This window comes from Salminus brasiliensis, chromosome 22, assembly GCF_030463535.1.
Source record: "Salminus brasiliensis chromosome 22, fSalBra1.hap2, whole genome shotgun sequence".
Lineage (NCBI taxonomy): Eukaryota > Metazoa > Chordata > Actinopteri > Characiformes > Bryconidae > Salminus > Salminus brasiliensis.
Window position 1 is genome coordinate 30595538 of NC_132899.1, and position 7275 is coordinate 30602812.

General features: G+C 44.4%; 1 long non-coding RNA gene across 1 annotated transcript; it reads right to left on the minus strand.

Moving 5' to 3' along the window:
• Positions 1-800: 800 nt before the first annotated feature.
• LOC140544170 (uncharacterized) lies at positions 801-6156 on the minus strand. Its single transcript, XR_011978224.1, has 2 exons — positions 4248-6156; positions 801-1115 (listed from the first exon to the last, which is right to left on the minus strand). It is a non-coding gene; the product is annotated as an uncharacterized lncRNA (long non-coding RNA).
• Between the last annotated feature and the right edge of the window lie 1119 nt (positions 6157-7275).

Genomic DNA, 7275 nt, shown 5'->3' on the forward strand with positions numbered 1-7275 from the left:
ACTACAACGGGAGAGGCTAGGCTAATGTCGCTAACAAACACTGAGCTAGTAGTGTTTAGTTCCGCTACTACAACGGGAGAGGCTAGGCTAATGTCGCTAACAAACACTGGGCTAGTAATGTTTAGTTCCGCTACTACAACGGGAGACGCTAGGCTAATGTCGCTAACAAACACTGGGCTAGTAATGTCTAGTTCTGCAACTACAACGGGAGACGCTAGGCTAATGTCGCTAACAAACACTGGGCTAGTAATGTCTAGTTCCGCTACTACAACGGGAGACGCTAGGCTAATGTCGCTAACAAACACTGGGCTAGTAATGTCTAGTTCCGCTACTACAACGGGAGACGCTAGGCTAATGTCGCTAACAAACACTGGGCTAGTAATGTTTAGTTCCGCTACTACAACGGGAGAGGCTAGGCTAATGTCGCTAACAAACACTGGGCTAGTAATGTTTAGTTCCGCTACTACAACGGGAGAGGCTAGGCTAATGTCGCTAACAAACACTGGGCTAGTAATGTCTAGTTCCGCTACTACAACGGGAGACGCTAGGCTAATGTCGCTAAATTAGCCTCATAGCTAATAGTGCCAAACTAGCGAAGCGTTTGGATGCTAACTTGCGTATAAAGCAAACATTAGCCTCGTAGCTCGAGTGCGGAACTATAGAAGCCGTTAGCTCGGTGCTAATTACTGAATGAAGGTAACTTTACCGGTTAGCTCCCCTCCAGCTGAACTGCAGTGTTGGTCTCAGGGCGCTCACTGACTGTAGATTGATGAAACCATGATACAAAGTATCCACAGATATTAAATATCATCACATTTTTATTGAAAAATCAAACACAGCTGCAGAGTTTCTCCGGAGGCTTTGTAGCCGTGTTTGCTAAAGACGTGGACGTTATCCCGTCTCCGGTCGGCACGGCGGTGGGGAATGCGGGGACACTGGGGGACGCTGGGGGACCGGAGAGAAGGAGGACCTGCTGACGTAACAGTGGAGACGTTGGCGTGAAATCAGGGCCGACTTGAACTAATTAATCTGCCGCAAGATCCAGTCCCTGCAGTCCGCTGACCACAGGAGCCGCGGCTGAATGAATGAGCTGCCGGTCGACTCGAGACTCCAGCCTGTTAAAGCAGCAGAATAATAAAAAACTAGAAGAATAAACACTGAAAAATAACAGAATATATATGAATATATTATATTACACAGTGTTATTATTATTATTATTATTATTATTATTATTTTCAGCAATTTAAAAGCACCTCTGTTCTGTGGTCTACCCTCACCATGTTTAACTTTTCTCAATCTAAGACCCCGTGCACACCTGGTCACGTCATGTGACTAGTACCTGGATTGTAGCCTGATAAGATTTTATGCAAATGTTTTTACACTGGGTAGTCAAATGCGTCCATGTACTGGGAGGGGTTTCGGTTGTGCTGGGAGGGGTTTTGGTTGTACTGGGAGAGGTTTTGGTTGTACTGGGAGGGGATTTGGTTGTGCTGGTTGGGGTTTTGGTTGTGCTGGGAGGGGTTTTGGTTGTACTGGGAGGGGTTTTGGTTGTACTGGGAGGGGTTTTGGTTGTGCTGGTTGGGGATTTGGTTGTACTGGGAAGGGTTTTGGTTGTGCTGGTTGGGGTTTTGGTTGTACTGGGTGGGGTTTTGGTTGTACTGGGAGAGGTTTTGGTTGTGCTGGTTGGGGTTTTGGTTGTACTGGGTGGGGTTTTGGTTGTACTGGGAGGGGTTTTGGTTGTGCTGGTTGGGGATTTGGTTGTACTGGGTGGGGTTTTGGTTGTACTGGGAGGGGATTTGGTTGTGCTGGTTGGGGTTTTGGTTGTGCTGGGAGGGGTTTTGGTTGTACTGGGAGGGGTTTTGGTTGTGCTGGTTGGGGATTTGATTGTACTGGTTGGGGTTTTGGTTGTGCTGGTTGGGGATTTGGTTGTACTGGGAAGGGTTTTGGTTGTGCTGGTTGGGGTTTTGGTTGTACTGGGTGGGGTTTTGGTTGTACTGGGAGAGGTTTTGGTTGTGCTGGTTGGGGTTTTGGTTGTACTGGGTGGGGTTTTGGTTGTGCTGGGAGGGGTTTTGGTTGTGCTGGTTGGGGTTTTGGTTGTACTGGGTGGGGTTTTGGTTGTACTGGGAGGGGTTTTGGTTGTGCTGGTTGGGGTTTTGGTTGTACTGGGTGGGGTTTTGGTTGTACTGGGAGGGGTTTTGGTTGTGCTGGTTGGGGTTTTGGTTGTACTGGGAAGGGTTTTGGTTGTACTGGGAGGGGTTTTGGTTGTGCTGGTTGGGGTTTTGGTTGTACTGGGTGGGGTTTTGATTGTACTGGGAGGGGTATTGGTTGTGCTGGTTGGGGTTTTGGTTGTGCTGGTTGGGGTTTTGGTTGTGCTGGTTGGGGTTTTGGTTGTACTGGGTGGGGTTTTGGTTGTACTGGGTGGGGTTTTGGTTGTACTGGGAGGGGTTTTGGTTGTGCTGGTTGGGGTTTTGATTGTACTGGGAGGGGTATTGGTTGTACTGGGTGGGGTTTTGATTGTACTGAGAGGGGTATTGGTTGTACTGGGTGGGGTTTTGATTGTACTGGGAAGGTTTTCGGTCGTGCTGTTTGGGGTTTTGGTTGTACTGGGAGGGGTTTTGGTTGTGCTGGTTGGGGTTTTGGTTGTACTGGGAAGGGTTTTGGTTGTACTGGGTGGGGTTTTGATTGTACTGGGAGGGGTATTGGTTGTGCTGGTTGGGGTTTTGGTTGTACTGGGAGGGGTTTCGGTTGTACTGGGTGGGGTTTTGATTGTACTGGGAAGGGTTTTGGTTGTGCTGGTTGGGGTTTTGGTTGTGCTGGTTGGGGTTTTGGTTGTGCTGGTTGGGGATTTGGTTGTACTGGGAGAGGTTTTGGTTGTATTTGGTGGGTATTTGGTTGTACTGGTTGGGGTTTTGGTTGTACTAGGTAGGGTGTTGGTTGTGCTGGTTATGGTGTTGGTTGTACCGGGTTGGGTTTTGGTTGTACTGAGTGGGGTTTTGATCGTACTGGGAGGGGTTTCGGTTGTACTGGGAGGGGTTTCGGTTGTACTGGGAGGGGTTTTGGTTGTACTAGATAGGGTTTTTGTTGTGCTGTAAGAGGTTTTGGTTGTACTGGGAGAGGTTTTGGTTGTACTGAGTGGGGTTTTGATCGTACTGGGAGGGGTTTCGGTTGTACTGGGTGGGGTTTTGATTGTACTGGTTGGGGTGTTGGTTGTACTGGTTGGGGTGTTGGTTGTACTGGAAAGGGTTTTGGTTGTGCTGGTTGGGGTGTTGGTTGTACTGGTTGGGGTTTGGTTGTGCTGGAAGGGTTTTGGTTGTACTGGAAGGGTTTTGGTTGTACTGGTTGGGGTTTTGATTGTACTGGTTGGGGTTTTGATTGTACTGGTTGGGGTTTTGATTGTGCTGGTTGGAGTTTTGGTTGTGCTGGAAGGGTTTTGGTTGTGCTGGAAGGTTTTTGGTTGTACTGGTTGAAGTTTAGGTTGTACTGGTTGGGGTGTTGGTTGTCTTAGCTGGGGCTTTTGTTGCACTGGGAAGGGCTTTGGTTGTACTAGGTAGGGTTTTGGTTGTCCTGGTTGGAGTTTTGGTTGTATTTGGAGGGGTTTTGGTTGTGCTGTAAGAGGTTTTGGTTGTACTTGGTAGGGTTTTGGTTGTACCGGGTTGCGTTTTGGTTGTACTAGATAGGGTTTTGGTTGTACTGGCAGAGGTTTTGGTTGTACTGGGAGGGGTTTTGGTTGTACTGGGTGGGTATGTGGTTGTACTGGAAGGGTTTTTGTTGTGCTGTAAGAGGTTTTGGTTGTACTGGGAGAGGTTTTGGTTGTACTGGAAGAGGTTTTGGTTGTACTGGGAGATGTTTTGGTTGTACTGGGAGAGGTTTTGGTTGTGCTGGGAGAGGTTTTGGTTGTACCGGGTGGGACTTTTGTTGCACTGGGAAAGGTTTTGGTTGTGCTGGGAGAGGTTTTGGTTGTACTGGAAGAGGTTTTGGTTGTACTGGGAGAGGTTTTGGTTGTACTGGGAGAGGTTTTGGTTGTACCGGGTGGGACTTTTGTTGCACTGGGAAAGGTTTTGGTTGCACTGGGAAAGGTTTCGGTTGTACTGGGAGAGGTTTTGGTTGCACTGGGAAAGGTTTCGGTTGTACTGGGAGAGGTTTTGGTTGCACTGGGAAAGGTTTCGGTTGTACTGGGAGAGTGTAAGATAATGAACTCTGCTGGAAAGGAAAATGAGGAAATGTGATTTGATGCCGTCTGCACTTACACTTGAGTCCGTCTCTCATGAGGACGCAGCAGCGCTCTTCACACAGGCCTCAAAAGCTTCCATCAGTCCCTTACAGCCTTCTGCCCCCTTCCCCTGGACACTACAGGCCAGAGAACACAGAACCTTAGTGACGGCCAGACTTGCCATGACATGGGCTCTGACACGCTAACAGTGGGGACAACGACACAACAATAATGACCCTGATAATGAAGCTACGTTAGCTTTGTAGCTGCTAATTGGCTTAAACTGGAGTCCCGCAACGTGACCTGTGTGATGAAAGCCAGGACACTGCTTCCATCACTGCTTCCATCTGCCTCGTGTTCCCCTTCTGCCACGTCCTGCATGCGAGGGTTATTTTGGGGTGACTATATTTAAGATGCAGATATACATTACCTAGCGCTCCTGCTAAACACAGCGCTGCACGGAGACCGCATGCTCTTTCCGCTGCTGGTTCCTCCCTGCTGACATTTACACTGCTAATCATTAGAGCTGGTGTAAAGAGATAGAAAAGAGCCCTGAGGCAAACAAACATCACAGCAATCACGGCCTGCTTCTTTTAAGGTGCTCTTGAAGTGAGCGTTTTAGAAAAGCTGGCTACTGATTAAAGGACTAGTTCAGCATTTTCAGCCTGCTGTCGCTAAAGCGGCTGCCTATTATTAAACATGGGTAGTTCTGGTTCTTAAAGCAGTCTAAGGGAGTTTTAATACAGTAAGCTGAAGTACGGCCTCCAAACATGGTGGAGGTAGTTTCATCAGCAACTCAAAGTGAGAGCTAGCCAGGCTAAAGTACAGCTTCCAAACATGGTGGAGGTAGTTTCACAGCAGCTCACAGTGAGAGCTAGCCAGGCTAAAGTACAGCTTCCAAACATGGTGGAGGCAGTTTCATAGCAGCTCACAGTGAGAGCTAGCCAGGCTAAAGTACAGCTTCCAAACATGGTGGAGGTAGTTTCACAGCAGCTCACAGTGAGAGCTAGCCAGGCTAAAATACAGCCTCCAAACATGGTGGAGGTAGTTTCACAGCAGCTCACAGTGAGAGCTAGCCAGGCTAAAGTACAGCCTCCAAACATGGTGGAGGTAGTTTCATAGCAGCTCACAATGAAAGCTAGACAGGCTTAAGTACAGCTTTCAAACATGGTGGAGGTAGTTTCACAGAAGCTGATGTTAAAAGGTACTGTATTTGATGGTGGCTGATATTTACTGCTGTACTTTGTGGTGTACAATAAATGGACAGTGTTTGACACAACCTGGTCATAAGTATTTGGACACAGATATTTTGCTGTGATGTTTGATGTTTAGTGACTGTTACAGCTCCCCCTCAGACAGTTAACCCTGCCAATGGGGTAAGTAGTGAGGCTAAATGCTCTTGCAGTCAGAGGCGTGCAGATGTACACATGAAACATGACGACAGTCTTTAAACACAGCAGCAGAACATGTTTCCACATATCAACCCGTGGGTCATTTTCCACCCGCGTCATCACTTCTACTCTACTACTACGCCCTTCCTGAGGTTATCCTAACACACAAACCCAGTTAATGTTCATTCTTACCGAGATTAAATCCCATATGCCCACTAGTCCTTTAGGCTTGGTGCAAGATTGCAAAGACAAGCGATATAGCAGTGTGTATAAATATGCAGTCATGCATATTACACTGTTATAGTAATCAGAACGAGAAGCAGGCTAAAGCTAAAGCTAAAGCTAAAAGTAAAATAATGCTTTCGTATAAGAAATGGTAAATACATAAGATATGTAGAATGTGTGAAGAAGCCGTGATTATTTAAAAGTAGACAGTAATTGCATTTAAAAGCAGCCCTGGCTTTCTAGGAATTGCACTTTCTATTTTCAAGTATTTGAACTGAAACTGTATTTAAAAATAATAATATATATAATATTTAATAACTAATAATGTAATGAGAAATTAATATATAATAATCATATAAATAAGTGATTAAAGTAGAGTATGTTTATTAACCAAGCTTGTTAACATTAAAAGAAATATAATAGAATGTTTCCTAAATTCATTCATTAATTACATTCAAATAATAATTAAAAAGTAGTTATAACATTTTAATAAAAGTTTCAAGTGACTGCATGTATTATTATTATTATTAATAATAATAATGTAAAAATCATAAGTAATTACAGTTAATTAGAATGTAAAAAGTAATTGCTTTCAATAAGAATAGTAAAGCAGTAAGTAATTGCATTTAAAAAGAATTTAAAATAAGTCATTAATTGTATTTAAAAGACATTTTATGAATTTTAAATGAGTAATTATTTGCGTTTAATATAAATCAGTAAGAGTTTTAGCAGTAATTAATAGCATTTAATAAGACATTTTAGCAGTAAGTAATTGAATTTGTAGAAATTCAACATATTTACTTGTTTATTTATTCAATTTATAGGAAGCAGTAAGTAATTGTGTACACTATAAATGGAAATCAGTAGGTAATTGCATTAAATATGAATTGTAAAGCAGTAATTAAATGTATTAAGAAATGTAAAGCAGTAAATATTTGAACTGCATTGAACCATTATGAAACAGAACAGTGGAGCATTTCAGTCATAAGACTGTAAAAGTAGAAAGCAGCTGAATTTAATGCAGTAACTCAGTAACATGTTTAAATGCAGGCAAATATGGAATTGCACTGAACACATTAGAAAGCAGTTAGTAGTTAAAAGTAATTAGTATTTAAAAGTAGAAAGTAATTAAACTTAATGGACGTTGTCGCTATGGACCTCCACCTCACCATTTGTCCACTTCCTCTTTAAGAACCTGGCACTGGACAGGAACGTCTGCGGACTCTGGCATGTTGGGAGTGTGTGTGAGTGTGTGTGTGTGTGTGTGTGTGTGTGTGTGTGAGTAAGGGTGCTCCGGGAAAATCTTTCAGGGGGAAAAAAATAGGACAGAGGACCCAAATATATAGAGGGTAGAGTCCATAGAGTGGGAGGGGAATAGAGAGGAGGGAGAGAGAGAGGGAGAGGTTGAGAGAGCGCGAGAGTGAGTAAGAGGAGAGAGAGAGAGTGAGT